The sequence below is a fragment of the Anopheles maculipalpis genome, chromosome X (assembly GCF_943734695.1).
Source record: "Anopheles maculipalpis chromosome X, idAnoMacuDA_375_x, whole genome shotgun sequence".
Lineage (NCBI taxonomy): Eukaryota > Metazoa > Arthropoda > Insecta > Diptera > Culicidae > Anopheles > Anopheles maculipalpis.
The window spans coordinates 16766506-16788162 of NC_064870.1; the positions used below are offsets into that span (position 1 = coordinate 16766506).

The window sequence follows — 21657 nt, forward strand, 5'->3', positions numbered from 1 at the left end:
TCCGATATTATCAACTACCGACTACCACCCATGTGTATAGTATTAGTATAATCAGATCTACCGTATGTACAGCCTCTAGAAATAAACGACAAAAAAGGTAGAAGGCAGAAAATAATAATGGAAAAGTGGACGAGCGGGAAAAAGCCCAATGAGCAATTCCAAACATTCCGATAGAGAAAATACATGAAATCCTCTCGGCTTGTTCTCGTCTTGCTCTGGTATTGTTGGTACAAATCCGTTTACTCGAGAACAACACTACATGAACCGCTGGTTCACTCAAAACCAGCCGAAATGAATCGCTTGTCTGAAGTACAAGACGAAATAAACCGCTAGACTGAAGTACAAGACGAAATGAACCGCTGTGCATGTGCACCCGTGACGTCACGCGCGCCATGGCATACCGGCGTGACGTCACAATATATCAATATACATCGTGTTACATTTCGTAACACGATTACAGTTCATAGAACCGTGACCGTAGATTTGGCATCGTTTGCACTGCATTGGGCCAGATTTTTTTGAGTAGTAACTCCACTTTACAATGGATTGGTCGATAGCTGTGATAGTGTGATAGTAGCAGCGGCATTGAGATACTACCCACACTAAAGTGGAGTAGGTAGACTGCGTGTTCGTCATAACGCTTCTGACTTAGTGCAAGCTTCTTTACACTTTTAGGCACTAGGTTTTCTGCTTGCAGTAGAGTTTGTACCTCTTCGACTGGAAGATCATGCAGCCCGTGTAGTACAATGTTAGTGGTCTTATCTTCCTCAAGTTGGTATGTGGAAGGAAATATTGATGTTTTTGAAGTGGCTTACCACTTTGCGGAAATCGTTGGTATTTGTGATTTGTACCGTGGTGCCGTAGTATGTCGGCTTGGTGCTGTAGTGCACCACTCCTGCTGCTATTACGACTTTATGGACGAAAGCCACCGAAGATCTTTTCACCACTATGGGCGGTATTTTGCCGGAGACACTGTTTGCCACGCTTGGTGTAGAGGTATTTCCTTTTTTTGTCTTGTTGGTTGCTATTTCTACGTCATTGTCACTAAGCAAAGCGAAGCTGTTTTCCGATGGATTCGACCTCGTGTCGATACGATCGTGACTATGACGTGACGATTTGTATTAGTGTGGAAGCTGCAGAGCGATCAGGTGGTACGTCTGTACTCAACCGGAGTCTGTTAGCTACTGACAGTAACGTACATATATTCTAGCATGTTAGAAAAAAATAACAATATAAAATTGCGATCTATTTAATAAAATATGATTTTTGCAACGCGTAAAGTTCTCGCTTAAAGCAGCCGTAATGGTACAGTGTTTGTTTAGTTGCGCTAAGATAGGATACAAATGTTACAGATGCATTACAGCGAGAAACGCACGTGTTCCAAAAAACATATTTTATAAAATTTATGGCAATTTTATATTGTTACTTTTTTCTAACATGCTAGAATATATGTACGTACCGGTAGGACTAGTGTAACGTTATAATACGTATGCTAGTATTAGTGTTAGAAGTAATTATACTACTTTACACGTAACATTAGGATATCATATTTAGTGTATCTGTGTAAGCTTAGTTTTGTGATATGATAGGACGTTCACAACACGTTTAAATAAAACACACGCTAAAATTTATGGTGTAACAGATACTAAAATTTATATTGCGTGAACTAATGCAATCGCTTGCCTCGAGGACCGTGTGACCAATCGTCCCGTTTGCTGCCAGGAGCTACCGTTCATTGCCCCTGGCGATTGCACGTTGCCTGATCCTACCGAACCGCTCTCACGTACACATCGACACGCTGGCTGCAATAATCTGTCAAAAGAGGATGCACAAACATGTTAGTCTTACTCGCTCCTATTAAATCGGTCTATTGTGTTACGAAATCATCAATTATCCTATCAATTTTTGAGCTTCAAAGTCTGTATCCATCGTTATTTCACTGAACAGCTGAGTGTTGTGCTCATAGATCGGAATTCCTGTGAAAACTACGTTTTAATCGTTGCACGCCTCGGGTGTTTTCATCTACTTCTTTGCAATGGCAACCAACTGCTCGTCCTGCAACACACTCATCAACGTTGACGCTTTGTGTATCAGTTGCAATTACTGTGAGGACATTTTTCACTTTGGTTGCACAAATGTTCCTGAAGTATTTCTGCTCGGCGTTAATCAGCGACCTGATCTACACTGGAGTTGCCCTGCCTGCACTGACGTAGTTGTGAACCCGCGAAGTAAAACAATCAAGGAAACGGGATTGCAAGTAGGCTTCCAAGCCGCCCTTACCACAGCTGTTGACACTATGAAGTCCGTCATTTTGCAGCCACTCATTACTGAACTACGTTCTGGATTTGCTGCATCGAAAAATACCGATCCATCTTCCCCCTGCCAAGAAAATGTCCAAGCACCCAAGAGACGCAGATTTCAGGATGATGAATCTGGGACTACGAATCGTGAAGCTTCTGATTACGCAAGCGTTGTCATCAACGCCAATTCAACATCATCCATTCGTCCATCTGTCATCGGCACTAACACTAATTCGAAGGCATCATCACTAGTGTTGGGTGCGTACATAACCGGACACTCACGCGCTCTCTCCGTGAGAAGCCTCTCGCGGATTGATGGGCACGAGTGTCCTGGGATATGAGTATCTCGATAAGGGATCGGGATGCGTGAAGGAGAGTCGAAGATCAGCCAGCGAAGCGCGCACTCGGGTGGTGTGGTGGCACTGCACATTTTTTACGTTATAGAATAAAATAAGTGTTTTATTGTATGTAGTTCACGTTGTGTTGTGATCGTCAATATATCCGGCCACCGATATCACAACAAACTGTAAAAGTGGCGACGAGGACAATTTTATTTTAACATGTTTGTTAAGTTTTAACGTGTCATTCAAGTTTAACGTGTTGTTCAGTTTTAACGTGTGCAAGTGCAAGTGTAACAAACATTAGTCCACCGTCTCGTAAGCGTCGTAGGATGGAGCAAAGCGACGCAAATCATGTGGATCTCTTCGCGGACGTCGACCCACGCCGATTGTCTCAAAATCGTGCCAACGTTCCAGGCGTGCCTATGCAAAATCTCGTGCATCGAGAAGGAGCGTCGCTAATACCACCGACGCACATCCAGCCGCCATCGCAGACATCGTCGACGCCATCGCTACTCAACGCGTCACCAGCCATCATTAGCAGCGCGGATAGTGCAACGATGCTGCAAATGATGAATTTGTTTCAACAGCAAATGGCGCAACAGCAGCAACTGCTCAACGAGTTTTTACACGCGCGCATGCAAAACCAATGCGCCCCACCCACCACCTTGCAACCAGAACAAATTATTGATACTCTATCTCACCACATTTCAGAGTTTCAATACAACAAGGAGACAGGATTAACGTTCAAAAACTGGTTCTCACGCTATCTCGACCTGTTCCAGAAGGACGCTGCAAGGATCGACGACGCGGCCAAAGTACGATTGTTGCTTCGAAAACTGGGACCATCCGAGCACGATCGCTACTTGAGCTTCATCATGCCGAATCGCCCGCCGGACTTTTCTCTCGATCAGACAGTGGAAAAGCTAACATGCCTGTTTGACACCCAGGAATCGCTGTTAAGCAAGCGGTTCAAATGCTTGCAGATTATAAAAAAACGGACGGAAGATCACCTCAGTTATGCGTGTCGAATCAACAAGGCGTGTGTCGAGTTCGAGCTGAGCAAGTTGAACGAGGAAGAGTTCAAGTGCTTGTTGTATGTGTGCGGTTTGAAGGACGAGATCGACGCGGACATCAGGACGAGGCTACTAGCCCGCATCGAGGACAAGGCTTGCGCGACCTTGCAATAGCTGTCTTCAGAGTGTCATCGGTTAATAAACCTGAAGAAGGATAGCGCAATCATCGAGGCACCGGTACCAGAGCGTGTGCTAACAGTCAACGCTAGGGTGCATCGTAGACCACGTCGATTCCAGCCTAAGCGCGAAGGTCCTAACAACCCGTGTTGGTTATGCGGAGGGCTGCATTGGAGCCGCGATTGCCCGTATAAACAACACCGATGCACAACTTGTTCCCGAACATGCCACAAAGAAGGCCATTGCAACAACATAAGATCCCGTAAACCCGGCAAACGTCACTGGAAGCAGCGCGGAACACATTTAAGGATGGTGACTGTGAACGTCCAGAATGTACAGCAACGGCGCAGATATGTGTCACTAAGGATGAATGGTACTCCAGTTCGTATGCAGTTGGACACAGCTTACGACATTACTGTGATAGACCATACAACATGGAAGCTCATAGGCAGTCCTCAGTTAGCAGCGCCATCCGTCATAGCAAGAACTGCCTCAGGTGCTAACCTATTATTGGAAGGAGAGTTTCTCTGCACTGTCGGGGTAAATGGACAGACCAAGGAAGCCGTGATACGCGTCTCGAAAGCACATTTGTTGCTCTTAGGAGCGGATATTATCGATGCGTTTGCTCTTGGGTCGGTTCCGATGGACAGTTTCTGCTGCCACGTTACATGTACATCTACCACGCCGAAGCAATGGCAAGAACGATTCCCAGCTGTTTTTGAAGGAATAGGCCTTTGTAAAAAGGCCGGGGTCACATTGACGCTAAAAGACGACTGCCGTCCAGTCTTTCGCCCTAAAAGACCCGTCGCATACGCCATGCAGGAACCTGTAAATCAAGAGCTTGATAGGCTAGAAAAACTGGGGATAATAACACCTGTAAAGTTTTCCGAATGGGCAGCACCAATAGTAGTGGTAAGGAAGGCAAACGGGAAAATTCGGCTATGTGGCGATTACTCCACTGGTTTGAACGAAGCACTGAGACCACACGATTACCCGTTACCACTCCCAGAGGACATTTTCTCAAGGTTGTCCAACTGCACCGTATTCAGCAAAATCGACTTAACGGACGCTTTTCTCCAAGTCGAAATAGAGCCAAAATACAGACCGCTACTAACCAGAAATACGCATAGAGGGTTGTACCATTACAACCGCCTACCACCCGGCATTAAAGTTGCTCCTGCTGCCTTCCAGCAACTTATGGATACAATGCTCACAGGGCTTAGCGGGGTATCAGGATATCTTGATGATATCATCGTAGGAGGAAGTAGCGAACACCAGCATGACACAAATTTGGCAAAAGTATTACAAAGGCTTCAAGAATACGGATTTACGATACGAGCCGATAAATGTGCGTTTAAACAGCAGCAAATCACGTACCTTGGACACGTGATCGATAGCCACGGGTTACGACCAGATCCGTCTAAGATCGAGCTGATCAAGATGCTCGCTGAACCAAAGGATATATCCGGAGTGAGATCATTTCTTGGAGTAATCAACTATTACGGGAAGTTCATCCCGAATATGAGGAAGCTGCGATATCCTTTGGACAATTTGCTTAAGCAGAATAATTCATTCTGCTGGACGCCAGAATGCAAACAATCGTTCGCAACGTTCAAGTCCCTCCTATCGTCCGACTTACTTTTAACTCATTATGATCCACGGCAGAAAATAATCGTTTCTGCAGACGCTTCATCAATCGGTCTCGGCGCTACGATTAGCCACGTTTATCCTGGAGGTGCAATGCGCGTAATTCAACATGCTTCCCGCGCCCTCACTGAAGCAGAACGTCATTACAGTCAAATCGATCGCGAGGGCTTGGCCATCATCTTTGCAGTTAAAAAGATCCACAAGATGATTTTCGGAAGGCGTTTCATTCTTCAAACGGACCATCGACCTCTTCTTCACATTTTTGGCTCGAAGAAGGGTATCCCGACCGTCACTGCAAACCGTTTACAGCGTTTCGCACTCACTCTTCTAGCTTATGATTTCAGCATAGAGTATGTACGCACCGACGATTTCGGAAACGCTGATTTGCTTTCGCGCCTAATCAACACTCAAGCCAAGCCTGAAGAAGACACCGTGATCGCATGCATAGAAACAGACATCAAAGCAATGGTGGTAAATGCGCTTCATAACACTCCACTTCATTTTGCAGACCTCATCAGAGAAACACAGAAAGACCCCTTACTGCAAAAGCTCGTGCGTTACATACGAAAAGGATGGCCCAGTAATGCGACCTACACCGGGGAACTGTCTCGTTTCTTCGCCCGAAAGGATGCCTTATCAACCGTCGATGGTAGTATTTTGTTCGGGGAGAGGGTAGTGATTCCTCAAGTTCTGCAACATCAATGTCTACAACAAATACACCACGGTCATCCTGGCATACAACGGATGAAAGCATTGGCCAGAAGTTACCTTTATTGGCCAAACTTGGGCGCTGACATCACGGAATGGGTCAACACATGTCATGCGTGCCAAACAGTTGCAAGATCACCCCCTCACTCAAGTCCCGTAACTTGGCCAAAAGCTGCAGGTCCATGGCAGCGCATTCATGTGGACTATGCCGGTCCGCTAGACGGAGATTTCTACCTCATCGTAGTCGATTCATTCTCGAAGTGGCCTGTGGTATTCCGAACGAACAGCACTACGTCTGCAGCAACCATAGGCATTTTACGCGGAATATTCGCCCGCTTCGGTGTTCCAACCACTTTAGTATCTGATAACGGTACGCAGTTTACGAGCGAAGATTTTAAGTCTTTTTGCTTCCAGAACGGCATCAAGCACATAACGACAGCACCGTATCATCCGCAATCTAACGGTCAGGCTGAAAGGTTCGTTGATACTTTCAAGCGAACTGTTAAGAAAATATCAACAGATGGAAAAACGATGCAAGAAGCGCTGGACGCATTTCTACTGGCCTACCGAAGTACTCCAAGCTCCGTGTTGGAAGGACAGAAATCACCAGCGGAGATAATGTTAGGCAGGCCAATGCGTACAACCTTAGATCTGTTACGTCCACCACTCGCCGGAAATTTATCAGACAATCCAGTAGCCGCGAAACGCAGGGAATTTCGCCCGTCCGACCTGGTATACGCTAAGTATTACTCTCGCAACGGTTGGACTTGGCTTGCTGGGACCATTGTTAACCGCATTGGAAATGTAATGTACACCGTCAGAACAGTCGATAGAAAGACCATAAGAAGTCACGTGAACCAGCTGCGCGAGCGCCGTGAACGTCATCATCATCATCATCAATGTGAATCACCAGAGTCCGTCAGTTTACCGCTTGATATTCTTTTAGACTCTTGCCACCTTTCTTCGCAACCGAAAACATCAGCAGCCGAATCATCATCAGCACCGCTACGGCATGAGACACCTTCATACACAGGCGTATTGACTGCCCCACACCAACAAACGTCAACAGCAGCCATTGATCCGCGTACGGCCTCAAACGCGGCACCACTGCATCCAACGAATTTCCCAATTCCAGTACGACCTCCAAGCCGAGAACCACGTCGCTCTTCTAGGCATAGAAGACCGCCCAGTAGGTTCGACCTGTACAGACGCTTTTAAAAGAGGGGAGATGTTGGGTGCGTACGTAACCGGACACTCACGCGCTCTCTCCGTGAGAAGCCTCTCGCGGATTGATGGGCACGAGTGTCCTGGGATATGAGTATCTCGATAAGGGATCGGGATGCGTGAGAGGGAGTCGAAGATCAGCCAGCGAAGCGCGCACTCGGGTGGTGTGGTGGCACTGCACATTTTTTACGTTATAGAATAAAATAAGTGTTTTATTGTATGTAGTTTACGTTGTGTTGTGATCGTCAATATATCCGGCCACCGATATCACAACAAACTGTAAAAATCATATTTCAACGGAAAGCATGGTTGCATAAAGTGTTCTTGCGTTGGAGAACACATCAAACCGGAAAAGAAAATTGTCTTTCTTCCCGTGGACGAAGAATTGCGTACAGAGGCCGGCTTTCGATTATGATCAAACAAGGACCATCATAAACCATGGCGAACACCAGTAAAATCATTGATCTAGCCGAATGGCTAAAACAAAGTTTTTTTTTTATTTATCATTAAATCTAACGCTTAATTCTTAGCTTAATAGTAACTGCTCTGACTCGTAACTGGTGTAACTAACTGCCCTAATCTGTTCCTACTTATAGTTTCTGGTGGGCCTGTTGGTCACGCTGTAGTTCCACGTGCGCCTTTGTCAAGTTGCTGCATCGTCAGGTGGGCGATGCAGTTCCCGCGGTGGCGTGTCTGCGCGTGGCCGGTGTCATTTTCTGGCTTTGCTGGCATGTCTGCGCGTGGCTGGGTTACGTTCTAACTCCTCGCCTCTTGATTACTTTGTCCTCAAAGTCTTCTGGATGGTTTGGAATGTAGCGGGAGTACTGATGACGGTGGCGGGAAGTTGTTCGTCGCTAGAGGCGCTGATGGGATTTCGACTTTCACGCCTGGTTGACGATTTATGAAAATACAGAAAAACGTTGCTATTCCCGACATAATAACAAGCGTTATCCCACTTGTTGATCCGAACAAGTTGAGTTTCCATTGGAACGAATGGGTTTCCAGCTTAATGTTTTCTAAAGCTTCTCGATGGGTCAAGGTAAGATTGCTGACGTATTCTATAGTTGGTATGTCTCTAACAAATGATTCTCTGATGGACAAGCCGATGGTAGGTCTATGCGATGTAGGATTTATGGTTACTTCTGTGTTCGAAAAGAGTTCTCCGTTAATAAGTACAGTACAATCTTCGAATTGTACTATGTCTGGGCTAGAAATGTATCTATGCTACTTAGATCTTCCATAGAAAGTATTTTACTACTGGGTATACCTTGTTTCGCTGTTAACATAGCTTCCTCGATTGTGTCTATTTGATCCTGTAGGGTGTTTAGATGTCCCCTTCTCGCCAGGATATTCAATTTATCGATGGACAAAGGTGAGATCCCGGCCATTTGGAAGACGTCATGGATGATTCCTCTGTATAAAAAGGGCGATAGGCAGCTTGCTACCAGCTACAGAGGCATCACATCAATGTGCGCGAGTGTCAAAGTAATGGAAATAATCGTCAATGAATGTATCCTTAAAGCGTCAATAGGCTACAGCACGGTTTCATGCCTAAACGTTCCACCTCTACAAATTTAGTACGATTTGTCACTGAGTGTGTGAACCGCATGGACCAGGGTTTTCAAGTTGATTGCATATACGCCGATCTTAGAGTCACCTTCGATAGCATATCGCACGATATACTAATGAATAAACTCCAAAGGCTGGGCCTCTCTGAATCAATCCTAGCTTGGCTGAACTCCTACCTTCGTAACCAAACGTATCGTGTGAAATTTCGGAATCACACCTCTCACACCCTTTCATAAACACCTCAGGAGTTCCTTAGGACAGCAATCTGGGACCATTGCTGTTTATTTTATACATAAACGTATAGCAAATAGCAGTTGACAGGTAGAAGAGAGCATACTCTCTTCTACCTGACAACTGCTATTTGCTATACGCTGACGATGTCAAACTGTTTATGCCCGTAAAATCGACCAAAGATTGTGCTAATCTACAGCAAGCTCTTTCGGTGTTCAACAACTGGTGCGTCCTCAACTGTTTGTCTCTATGTACCGAAAAGTGTTTCGTTTTCTCATTTACGCGTGCGAAATCAATAGTTAATTATGATTATTATGTAAATGGCGTATGCGTTACAAGAACTGCACAAATGCGCGACCTAGGTGTTTTACTTGACCAAAAATTGTCCCTTGGACCTCATTACGACAACGTTATCAACCGCGCCAATAGAACTCTAGGATTAATATTCAAACTGACTCGTGACTGTTTAAAAGCTCTGTCTTGCTCGCTGGTTAGATCGCTCCTGGAATACTGTTCACCTGTGTGCTGTCCATACACTAACGAATGGATAAACGGATTTGAGGCTGTCCAAAGAAAGTTCACGTTTCGCGATCCGTAAGTTAGGATGGGCTGATAGTTCCTCCCTCCCATCATACACTGAGCGTTGTCAACTGTTAGGCCTCGAGTCTCTGGAACATCGACGGTATTTGCATCAAGCCACTTTCATAGCAGAACTTCTTTTAGGAACTATCGACGATCCCTATTTATTAGGAGAACTTAGATTTAATGTCCTCAGACTATCCGCCAGACATCACCCAGTGTTACTTATAACGCGCTCGCCCACGGAGTTACCCCAATAAAACAGATGTCGATCCCCCGTTTGGAGCTACTGGCAGCTGTATTGGGAGATCGACTTGCACGGGCTGTAAAGGAGAATCACACTCTAAAATTCATCAAAGAAGTCTACTGGACAGATGCAAAAGTTGTCCTATCGTGGATACGCTCAGACCAGCGACGACATAAACTGTTCGTCGGGTTCCGCATAGGCGCTATTCTCAGCATGACGAATGTTTGTGATTGGCGGTGGATTCCGACGAAGATGAATGTAGCGGACATACTAACCAAATGGGGAAACGACCCGGATATGACGGTGGGTAGCAATTGGGTACGAGGACCATCATTCCAGTGTGAAAAGTCCACTCAAACAAGAGGAATATGAAAAGGCAGAGAGGATGTTGATCCGACACGCTCAGGTTGAGGGTTTCTTGGATGAATACCGTGTTCTGGAAAGGAACCAAAAGTATACAACGCACAACTGGATTGCGTTGGAAAAGTCGAGGACGTTATACAAACTATCCACCATGATGGACCAACACGGTATCTTGAGAATGGAGGGAAGAACAGCACAAGCAGAACACCTTCCCTTTGATCTTCGTTTCCCGATAATCCTGCCGAGCAACCATCCTATCACCGTGCTGATAGTACGGAGTTATCACGAAAAGTGCGGACACGGGTATCGTCAAGCTGTAAAGAACGAACTGCGACAGTCCTACTATATACCTCACGTAGACGCTTTGGTTCGAAAGGTGTCTTCTTCAAGTGTATAGTAAAAAGTAAAGCGTAGCCATCACGAGTTTTCGAGAATGGCACCTATGCCGGTTCAGCACCTAACACCGAACGTAAGACCGTTCAGTTTTACCGGAGTGCATCTTTTGGGACCCTTTGATGTGACGATCAGACGTCAGCACAAGAAGAGATGGATCGTGCTTTTTACATGTATGGTAATTCGAGCCGTACATCTAGAAGTGTCGCATGCGTTGCCAACCCAAGCGTGTTTGATGGCAATTCGACGATTCATCGGTCGACGTGGCTGGCCCAAGTAATTCTTTTCGGACAACGGGACGAATTTTCAAAGTACTAGCAAGGAGATAACCAACACGATAACAGAGATTGAACTTCATTGAGCCGATCAATTCACCAATGCAAAAACGAGATGGACATTCAACATATCGGTGGCCCCTCACATGGGCGGCGTGTGGGATCGTCTGGTGCGATCTGTAAAGACAGATGACGATGACCGTTTTAGACGACGGTCGGCGACTGAATGATGAAATCCTAGAAATAGTGATCGTAGAGGCGGAAGACATGATCAACTCACGGCCCCTTACGACGATTATTCAAGGAGAGGGAGAAGAGGTAACGCTAACACCAAATCTTTTTCTCAGGGGATATTCACCCAGTGATGCGCGCGATATGCCAACGACCGATAATAAGGGGGCTCTGAAGGACGAATACAAGCGAACCCAACAGCTGTCTAACGAACTCTGGAACAGATGGATCAAAGAGTACGTGCCGAACCTCAATCCAAGAACCAAATGGTATGGTGAAACGAAGCCTCTGGAAGCTGGAGACTTGGTCTACATCGTGGACGGTGACAACCGCAAGAATTGGGTCCGTGGCATTGTAGAAGAAACTATAGTCGCGAAGGATGGAAGAGTACACCAAGCTTGGGCGCGTACCAACAACGGTCGGTATCGAAGAGCGACGGGTAAAATCGCGGTCCTTGAACTCGATAGAGAGTAACGCCATTCCTAGGCCAGACTGTGTTACGGGTCGGGGATTGTTGAGACGTTCAGGACCCTTGTAAAGGCGAAAACAGTTGGAGCGAATTATGTATATATGTATATACCCTCCGCGAGCTAGAAAAGGGGCTTTTTCTCAAAAACACTTTATCTAGTGCGATCAGCGGATCAAATTTTGATTTTTTTCTTGTTATTTGTTTTTTCATTTCTTCCGTTATCTTCTACTTCATTGGAATAAAGTTTATATTATAAATTTATACAAGATTTCCGCGTAACTGTGGCCGAACATAACCACACCGTCATTTTGGAACACCGAGAGTCCTACAGAAGTCAATAAGTTATTAAAAATATCAACGAAAGTATATAAAGACTCAATTAAAATGCCACTTTTCAACAATAACTATAACAAGGAACTAGAAAGCGCAATAATCAGCCTTGACAGATAATATAACGCAATAATCAACAAATAACAGAATGGAAGTCAGGTATTCGAATCTGCTCTTCTTAGATTATGTGCCTTCGCGAAAAAACATAACAGAGACAAATTAGCTATCTCTATGGAAGATAAAATCTTTACTCAATACTGGCCTCAAACCATAAAGGAAATCGCAAACAGAGTCATTTCCGGTCGCGAGATTATTGCGTTCACACCACCCAAGTGGATTACGCGAAGAGACGACATAGACGAAATACTGAACAATCATCACACCTTCGGGAGGCCATGTTGGTCCGTATCGCCTTTACTTAAAAATAAGAGATAAGTACAAGTGGAAAAACATGAAGGAGGAAATTAAAAAATTCGTGAAAAATTGTGAAACATGCAAAACAAATAAGGCAACAAGGCACACAAAAGAAGAGTCTGTGAAAACTACGACGCAAGTAAGACCATTCGAAAGCATCGCAATAGACACTGTAGGCCCTCTACCAAAAACACCCAAAAATAACAGGTACGCTGTTACCATACAATGCTAACAACACAATAGCGAAGGCTCTTGTATTGAAATTCATATTAACATATGGGAGATTTGCAGAAATACGATCGGATCAAGGACTAGAATATAACAACGAGGTGTTAAACCAAGTGGCAGAGTAACTAAAAGTTAAACAAACATTTGCGACCGCTTACCACCCACAAACCATAGGCGCTTTAGAACGGAATGACAGAACCCTAAACGAATACTTAAGGTCATTTACCAACGAGCATGGAGATGATTGGGATGACTGGGTAAAATTTTATGAATTTACATATAATACTACACCACATACAGACACTGGCTACATGCCATTTGAGTTATTGTTTGGAAGAAAAGCAAATCTTCCACAGGATATTAAAACACGCAAAATAGAACCGGTATACAATTATGAACTTTTTTACAATGAATTAAAGTACAAACTACAAAAATCAAACGAAATAGCGCGAAAATAATTAATTGAACAAAAAGAGAAGAGACAGGCGGCTTCAAACCGCTTATAATTAAACCAGGAGTTGAAGTGTATCTAAGGAACGAAAATAGAAGAAAACTAGATCCTTTATATTTAGGTCCATATATAGAATCCAAACTACGAACCTCAAATTGTACTATCATTAACAAATACAGCAAGAAGGAAAATACTGTACATTAAAACATGCTAGTCAAACGATAAAAATCTATGTCATACGATTTTCATTTTTTAAAAAGGTGGAGGTGTGGCGCCTGCACATAAGCAACACCATTTATAGATGTATTATAGCAATAGACATAGTGTTGTATCCTGACAGTGTGATATATTTCATTATTGCAGTCACTCACCGCTGACAGTCCTGCCAGCGTGTCGATGTGTACGTGAGAGCGGTTCGGTAGGATCGGGCAACGTGCGATCGCGATCTGCGGGGCAATGAACGGTAGCTCCTGACGGCAAACGGGATCATTGGTTACACGGTCCTCGAGGCAAGCGGTCGCGTTGGTTCACGCAATATAAGTTTAAGTATTTGTTACACCATAAGTTTAGCAGCGTGTGTTTTATTTATACGTGTTGTGATAGTCTTATACAATTTCACAAATTATAGCAAAATAGTAAGATTGTGATTAGTAGAAGATTGTTAGTATAGGTTAGAATAGGATAAATACTACTTAAAGATAAGAATAGCATAGCAATTATAGGAAATGAGGCGTAAGAAAGAATTTCGGATACATAGGAAGTAAATAATTTAAGCTAGGATTAGATTGATAGTTTTTAGTATAAATAGCGGAATAGAATCTAGGATGGCACAGATAAATTTGAACTAGATAAGGGGAAACTCTGGCCAACTGTAATAAAAATCCGCCAGTGTAAAAATTCCGCCAAGAAGGTGTCACGCTGTATTCTTCCGAATTGCGTAATAAATAGTGGAATACCACAACACCTTCCAACAAAGTGTTTTGTTTTTCTTCCAAAAACGGTCTTTTTTGTTGTTGTTGCTGTGTCGCAGAAATCCTTTCGTTCGCATCCTTTTTTTTTATTTAATCGCTTTTTCCACAACACCCACACACGATGGTACCACACATCGTGTACTGCATCATATTAACGATGGTGTTCTTTTTCACGATTTTCCCAACATCGGAAATGAAATCGGTCGGGTTGACCGTAAATCAGCTGTGCACACACTACCTGGCGGCTGAAACCGATTTCGTGCCATCTGAAAGCGACCAGCGTGAAGCTGCTGATCCATTCCGCAATGCCGTTCCTGCACGTTATCTTCATTTGCTTAATGGCGTGGGTGCAGTCGGACGAGTTCGCAAGGCGGAGTTCGTACGCGGAATCGATCTGGAACGGGTTCTGTTCCGGATCCGGTACATTGCTGCTCCAAGCCATGCATACCGTATTTTACTGGGCAACGGACGGTTGGAGCAATCACCCAATCGCCAAGCAGCTGCATCTTTTGACGACACCCGACCTACCGGATTGGTGCTCGGTAGCAACGAATATTAACGACGAGTATCGGTGGTAAGTAGCAATGATTAGGACGGAATCAATTACGTCAGCAACTTCCCCGACATTATTTCCACCGTCATCTTCCTCCGGAAGTACTTCATATTGGACTGATCGAACGTGATCGGGTGGTCGCGTGTTAGGTATTCTGCAAACATACAGCTGAACACACCACAATCGCTCCCATTCTTCTGGCGCGGACAGTCGCGTATGTTCTGCTTGGTTAGGCCACTCTTGTCGAATGGCGTTTTGCGCTTGTCCAGTGATTCCTGACACAAATAGTCTTCCAGCGCGTTCAGTACGGCATTGTTGGGCGCACCCATCGAGTCGTAATAGTGTATCGTTTTCCGCCGCAGATCGATCGTCGACATACACCAATGAATGCCACCGACGTGTACCGGAACCACAATTATATCATTTGCCAGCAGGTCTACCTTGCGTGTCCAGCGCCGTACACCGGCGTAACCGATTTTCAGCAGCTGCGGGAGAAAGAACGTATTCATCGTGTAAACCTTCGGCAGGCCCTGGCCGTGCTTTTGCTCGCTACGATCCCGAAGCAGCTCCAAGTAGAAGTTGATGACCGCATCATTCATCCAGTTGAAATCCTGCAGCGTCACGAGATCGTTGCCGGTAATCTGGAGTTTAAACTTCTCGATAACCACCTGGTTTCCGGTGCGCAACTTCTGATGCATCAAATTGAGTTGTTCCTTGGTTAGCTCCGGCAGCGATACATCTTCCGGCTCGGGCGTTGATTCTTTCAAGTCCGGTTCGTTCAGCTCATCGAGCTTGTAGAAGGAGCACACATAGTCGAGCATTTTGTTGCGGGCCTCATTTTCCTGCACGTTTGTGGTTTGGCGCAGACTTTCGAGACGATTCTTTTCCTGCTCGATCAGGGATTTGCGCTGGCTGAACATGGTTGGGTAACGCTGCTCTACGTCCTGGATAATATCGTCCCAGCAGACTTGTTTCGTTTCGATCCGCTCCTTGGCCGTGTTAACCGGTTCCGGTGCACTCGGTTTCGATTGCTTTGTGTCGTTCGCATTGTCCCGCGCCAGTGGAAGCATCGAATCGAGCGGCGTAAATAAACGTCCATTTTTGGTTTGTGACACTTCCACCTCCACACAATCGTCGTCGCTAGCGTCATCGTCGGTTAGATCGAGCGTTTCTATTGAGGACTGTTCTTGCACCGTCGGTCGTGAAATATCTCCATTAATCGTCTTCCTCGTGTATCGATCGTAAGCGCTCCGTTTGGGCGGTTCGTTCATGATGGGGAAAAACTTTAGCATCAGCGATTCATACTTCTTTACGGCTACACGTTGTGCATTCAACTTTCGGTCGAGGGCAGCTGTGGAATCGGACCCGGACGTCGGGGTGGTGCTGTTCTTTGAGCGCAGCAGATTTTTAAAGTCGTGGGACAGCAGCGAAACATAACCGGAACTCACCTCATTGCCTCCCGACGACTGGCTACCGTTGGCAGTGTATACTGGCTTCGAGTAAATACTAGCAACACCTCGTTGACCAAAAGACGATGTTCGCGACGGGACGAACCTGTTCGAGATTAAATCCGGCGGACACCGGCCACTGCCTCGTGCCAGCGGTCGTGTTTCTGGCCCCCTGAATCTGCTACTGGTATACGTATCGGCGACACTGTTGGGACTGACTGCTGCGAATGTGCGCTGAATGGATCCAAACGGCGGGGGTGCATGGTACGAACCGTAAACGTGGTTTACCCGTGACATGTCGGTAATTTCACCCAGGCGACGCGCGTTTGCCATCGACCGTGGATTCAGCCCATGTGCACCATTCTGCTGCACCTGCTGTACGTCGGGTATGGTCGCCAGATGAGGTCTCTGGTCGCGTAGGACCTCTTCCACCGGTGGTGGAATCGAAGATACTGTCGTCATTCGGCGTTTCTTGATATCGATCGCTTGCGGCAACACACTCTCTCGCTTACGATCGTTGTTACTGCTATCGGTGCTTCCGCCGTGTCCGCTGCTCGCCATCATGCGTGCAATGACGGCACGGGAAACATTTTCATTTGCAAATCACGGACATTAACAGCAACACCAACAAAAAAAAAGCTACAGTATACCGTTTCACCAATGGCTGCCCGGTCGGTGGTGGTGTACGAACAAAAACGGAAAAGAAAGGAAGCGCAGCGCGCGCGCGATATCACAAACGACGCACCACGGGATGATCGCGTTTATTTGCCCCGAAAACGCAGCTACATTTACCGAACGCTTCCTTTCACAATGCTTAAATATACAAGGTACAATGAAAAATGGGGCCGGCTATAGTCAATATCCGAAATACTCGGTACTCGAGTTACGCGGATTCGGAGATATGCGGATTTTCAAGTTTGACAGCATGTTGGGTTTATTATGCCAAATTAAGTTCTCCACCCTAAGCAATACGGCCTGGCCGGCCTTTACATTCTGGTAAAGGTACGTATTTGCACCAGCATTTGCACCACAATTGAATTAGTGTACACGGAGAATCGAGACGAAACGATGCTGAAAACGGAGAAATTGCTGCTGGTATGGATAGAAGATATGACATCAAAAAGAATACCCTTACGCTATAGAATTATCCAAGATAAAGCAATATCGTTATACCAAGACCTACAAACTGACGTTGCGGAACATGCGGAGTCATCATTCAAAGCTAGTGTTGGATGGTTTTGCAAATCCACAGAGAAACCGCAAGTTCTGATGAAAATGCTGCTTTGATATTCGTTTCGAGTTTCTCAAAATCAATTCAAGAACAAAATTACCTTCCCCAACAAATTTTTAATGTTGATGAAAGAGCTTTGTTTTGGAAAAAATGCCATCTCGCAGCTATGTTACAAAGGAAATGGATTCTATGCCAGGGTATAAGGCAGCAAAAGATTCAGTTGTGCAGACAGTTGTGTACCGAGCACAGAAGCCACGAGCTTTCAAAAATATTGACATAAAAAGTTTACCAGTCACATGGAAACATAACTCAAAAGGATGGTGTGAGAAATATTGTCGAAAATCATTGGTGAAATTATCGCGTTAAAATTTGTTGTAAGATGAAACCCGTGCAGTCTTGGTGTCGTTCCGTTTGTAACTGTTTATTCATCTGTCCTAGTTCATTTTACATAAATAGTTCATCCGAAATTCATCCTTATTTTCCTAGTTGTCAATTCGTGTAACGTCAAGTAGTGTGTGTTTACATTATTTGTGTGTGTGTTCTTTCGTTATAGTTCGAAACTTTAAATTCATGGAATTGTGTGTTATTAAAAACTAGCAGTAATTCTCACATTCCCGGCCACCAAAGAAGGAACTTCTTTAAATTTCATGCAATTTCTGAGTTTCGTGCAATCTCCTCTCGCTATTTCATGCAACTTATCTCCTAACGTTCCGCATGAGTGTTATGTGTGTATGTGTGTGTATGTTGTGTTTTGCACTGACAACTAAGTGTAAACAATGTTGAATGGTTTTGCTGCTGTAAGCTGCTCAGTGCTACTATCAACCTCCTGATCTGAATTTTTGTTCAAAGATTTGGTAGGATTGCCAAACGATTTGCTGCGCGTAAAATTTGCTTCCCTGACACCGTGCGTAGCGTTACCACTCGAAATACTCCATCCTTACCGGTATGTAAACCGGTTATCCTTCCGTCTGGCCATAAGGTTGGTGCTATGTTATCTTCCCTTATGATAACCAGTTGTCGTATTTCTAGCGGTACCGGATGGGTCGTGAAACGTTTTGCGCGGGCCTGTAGCTGTCTGTGTGTGACTCTGTTGCAAAACACACAAAGATTGCAACGTACGCTTTCGTTGGACTTCTGTTGCGCACCGTTGATTTCAGGAACACCGGACCACAATAATCGACGCCAATCACAGCAAAAGGCCTTGTTGGTGAAACCCTTGAAGTAGGAAGGTCAGCGACGGATTGTCGGCCACCAACACGCAGGATACCCGACGAATCGATGAATGGTGATAGCCACTTTAGCTTCGAGTTGCGCGATACGTCTCTACCAATCTCGCGCAGCTCATCCGAAAATGATTCCTGCTGGGCTAGATGACACATCCGACGTTCAGCTTCAAGCAACTCACTCTTTGCCAATAGTGGAACTAACGTGATTAGTTCTGGAACCGTGGTTTGGGACTTGGTCGATGGTGTGTGTCCTGTTTTGCTTGCCCTTAGACACTTGATGAATTGCAAGCAATACGCAATAGTTCGCCTGAGACGGTTGTAAGTAGAGAATCGTGTGAATAACGCGCTGCTGTCATTGTTTATCGTTGACACAGCAACAACTCGTGGTGGAACAATTCGCTCTTCTGATGTTACGATCTCTTCTCTTGCAGGTTCAGTCTCAGGCCAATCTTCTACCATAATACTTAACCAATGTGGCCCATGCCACCACCGATGACAAGCCAGCAATTTGTCTGGAAGTAGACCTCGTGACACATCGTCTGCTGGGTTGTCTACGCCGGGCACATTTTTCCAGACCTTGATTCTTGTCTCCTCTTGAATCTGAGCCACCCTGTTTGCCACAAAAGGCTTCCAACGTCGTGGTGAAGAGTTGAGCCAGTGTAGAACGGTCATTGAGCCTGTCCAAGCGAAAGCTTACTGCCAATCTTGCCGCACAAATCTCTAATCTGGCGATTGAGTTTGTGTTAGCCAGCGAAACAACCTTCGATTTTGCTGCCACGAGTTGTACCGATGTTTCATTCTGCCGTTCTGCTCTCGTGTAGCAACAAGCATCATATGCAACCTGTGAAGCATCCGCGAAAATATGTAGCTGCACGCTTGTTGCTCCTCGTAGCGAAGTGTATCGCGGGATGCTTAGTTCACGAAGTGAGTGAAGCTTGGAATAGAACGCCGTCCATTCCCGTTTGAGATGTGATGGTAGCTCACTATTCCAATCCCACGATTTCCCGTTTGCCTTCAACGACCACAACTGTTGCATGAAAAGCTTAGCAATGATGATGGTTGGACTAAGCAAACCAAGTGGATCGAAGATCTTGGCAATGTATGATAGAGTTAGCCGCTTCGTCTTCACCGTCGTAGCAGTTGGTAGCCCAATTCGAAAACGAAGCATATCAGTTGCTGGTTCCCACACGAGCCCCAGGGTAGATAAGAATTGGGGATCTTGCCATTCGTGCGTGGGAAGAATTGTCAAATCTTCTGATGGGATGTCCTTCAGTGCTTCCGGTACATTTGATGTCCACTTTTTTAACGAAAAACCACCTGATTTGAGCATCTCTGAAATCTGTGTCCGGATTTCAACTGCATCCATGATGTCTTTTGTTCCCGTTAACGTTAACATTCACGTAGATGTCATGCAGTACTGGGCTCACTGCTTGAGGGTATTGTGCTTTGTGATCGTGAGCTATTTGTTTCAAGTTTCGAGTTGCCATAAAGGTGCAGATGCGGTGCCGTAGGTTACTGTTAGCAACTGGAAGGTCTGAATTGGATCTATAGGGGTTGCTCGGTATCGAATGCGCAGGTACTTCCGTCGCTGTAGACGTGGAGAATTTGGAGGTACATTTTCTCCACATCTGCAGAAAGTGCGATTGCATGTGATCGGAAGCACACTATGATGGTGAACAGATTGTCTTGGATCGGAGGCCCAACTAGCAGCTTGTCGTTTAGCGAATAACCGGAAGAAGATTTGCACGATGCATCGAATACGATTTAGACCTTGGTTGTCGTGCTCGTTTCCTTCACGACTGCATGATGGGGAAGGTAGTAGTGTTGACCAGAATCGTCCACCGGACCGGTTAACCTCTTCATGTGACCCAAACACTCGTACTCTTCCATGAACTTAACGTACTCTTCTTTCATTTTAGGGTTCGCAGACAGACGAGGTTCCATACAACGATGTCGACGATCTGCCGTATCTTTGAAATACCCTAAAACGAAATTTGGATTGGAATTAAACGGTAAACGAACGACATACCTTCCCGATGTATTGCGAACGGTTTCTGACACGTAGTGTCTTTCGCAAGCATCCTCTTCAACCGATAGCACAGGATCATCGACTATGGTTTCATTCTGCCAGAACCGCTGCATGGTATCTTCCAATGGAATGTCGTTTGTTGCGAGATTTCGCGGACCAGGTGATGAATGGTGAATGTTTCCGGTAACAACCCAACCGAAATGAGTTTCCACCAGCCACGGTCTTCCCACGCCGAGAGAGCGTTTGTGACCAGTGTGAAGCTCCCAGTAAGAATCGCCTCCTATGACGATATCGATTTGCCCAGGGATGTAGAAGGTGCTATCAGCTAATGCCACATTCGGCATTTTCCATGATGAGATGTCCGTCGGTGAAATAGGGATGTTGGCTGACGGCTTGTCCAACACCAAGAATGCCATATCCGTAGCAAAGGGTTGCGACCGAACTGTTGCGACGATCGAACCTTTTACTTGCTGCACCGCATTTCCGATGCCCGGTACAGTTATCGGATGTTAAAGGGGTGTGCTCGAATGGTAGAGCGGCGTCACCCTTCAACGATGAAAACAGGTATTTTAATTTGGCGATGGAGGGTAATTCTGCAGACGCGTCGATCATGACTACGAAGCGATCTCTGAAGGAAAGCCATTTTGTATGGTCTCCATCAAACGTTGGCAGCTCGATCTTTGGTAGGCGTAAGTTCGGTGCGTTTGGTCGACCAAAAGCCAGCGTAGAGGAAGCCAACTCCGTTGTGTCGTTCAGCGTACCTTCATCCTTAAGCTGGTTCTCTCGCAGGAATGATTCCAGCTTCCGGAAACGATCCTCGATCTCACTCCTCTCAGTTAGGTACGTTTCGAAGCTTGCGTCGGTTTCATCCAACTGTTCGAGTTTTTCGATTGTGTTGAAGAACCCTGCGTTGTGCTTTTCCAAATCTTCCAAAACTTCCGGAATCTGCATTGCACAATCCGGCACAAATTCAATTTGAAACCGTTCCAGCGTCTTGAGCCCTTCCACT

The 21657-nt window shown here is 45.5% G+C and overlaps 1 pseudogene; it reads right to left on the reverse strand.

Annotated features, from left to right (window-relative positions):
• Positions 1 to 14764: 14764 nt before the first annotated feature.
• LOC126556474 (uncharacterized) lies at positions 14765 to 16758 on the reverse strand (annotated as a pseudogene).
• Positions 16759 to 21657: the final 4899 nt, after the last annotated feature.